The sequence below is a fragment of the Cervus canadensis genome, chromosome 12 (genome assembly GCF_019320065.1).
Source record: "Cervus canadensis isolate Bull #8, Minnesota chromosome 12, ASM1932006v1, whole genome shotgun sequence".
NCBI lineage: Eukaryota > Metazoa > Chordata > Mammalia > Artiodactyla > Cervidae > Cervus > Cervus canadensis.
This window is the reverse complement of record NC_057397.1, coordinates 12,267,635-12,269,066: the sequence shown is the minus strand read 5'-3', so window position 1 is coordinate 12,269,066 and position 1,432 is coordinate 12,267,635. Positions and strand designations below refer to the sequence as shown.

General features: G+C 42.5%; 1 pseudogene; it reads right to left on the bottom strand.

The window, feature by feature from the left end:
- Positions 1-231: 231 nt before the first annotated feature.
- On the bottom strand, positions 232-316 carry LOC122451558 (annotated as a pseudogene).
- Positions 317-1,432: the final 1,116 nt, after the last annotated feature.

Below are 1,432 nucleotides of genomic sequence, written 5' to 3'. Positions count from 1 at the left end.
TGTTCCAGTCAATACTCACAAAGCTTGTCTCTTCATTTCCTTTGGAACTTTGTACAACTACCACCAGCTGAGTGTACTATTTAAAATTGCAAAAGATTTTCCCTCCCTAATTCATTTTTATTTTTCTTCACGGTACTCGGTACCACCAGCATGCTATAGACTATTCATTGGATCCTCAAGGGCAGAGATTTTTCATCTCTCTTTTCTCATTGCTATATGTCAGCACCTAGAATAGCGTCCGGCATAAACTGGGCCCTGATGAATGTCTGTAGAACAGATACTACACTTGATCTTAGCCAAAAGGCCAAGAAGAGATGATGAATGTTTGTAGAAAGAGATGTACAGTGACTTGCCGTCTTTGACATTCCTACCGGTTTGTAGTGATGGTGTCATTTTTTCCTTACAAAGAGGGACAGCTATTCAGAATGCTTACCAGCCACCATTCTCACTCAGAAGTTCTTAGGGCTGAACTTCTCAAGCTTTAATGTGTATTTGAATTACCTGTGGATCTTCTTAAGATAGGGCTTCTGATTCAGCAGGTCCGAGGTGGGGCCTGAGAGTCTGCATTTCTATCAAGTCCATAGGTCATATAGATGCTTGCTGCTGATCCAGACCGCAGTTTGTGTAGAAGGCTGCTTGAATCATAATAAGCCTTGTTCTGTTTTCTTTTTTAATAAACTAGAGTGAGCATGAATATTTACATGACATATTTACATATTTACAGTGTAAACATGACTCTGAGTTCAAGCAGCTCTGTGGTCAGCCTCTCTGTAGCTGCAGGTTACAAGATTTGGATGGAGAGCTTCATCCTTCACTACATATGCTGGGGGAGGAAATGTTGGCTGGTTAGGCTGTTACATGATGATTGTCCATTGTTCTGGGGAGAATTTATTTGTGTGTGTGTGTTTAAGAATATCAGGGCTTCCCCAGTGGCTCAGTAGTAAAGGATCTGCCTACAATGCAGGAGAGTCAGGAGACATGGGTTTGATCCCTGGGTCAGGAAGATCCCCTGGAGGAGGGCATGGCAACCTACTCCAGTATTTTTGCCTGGAGAATCCCATGGACAGAGGAGCCTGCTGGGCTACAGTCCATAGAGTTGCAAAGAGTTGGACATGACTGAAGCAACTGAGCGCATAAGAATATTACTGTTGATTGTAATAAGTTTGCTATCAATTGTCTAATGCAATTTGCCATGTTTTGGCATGAAATCAATGCAAAGACAAGTCCTGCCTTTCTGCTTAGGTTATTATTATTACATCACTCTGCTTCTGTCTAGAAAACAATGTGGAGTGCTTCCTATGATAATTGCCATTATCCGTTACTTTTAAAATCATAGTCAGGGCCTTGCTGTATGGTTTGTTCATGACATGAAGAGGCCCAGCTTGGGGCAGGGGGTCAGGAAGAGACTGGAAACCAGCTAGCACCTCTCTGC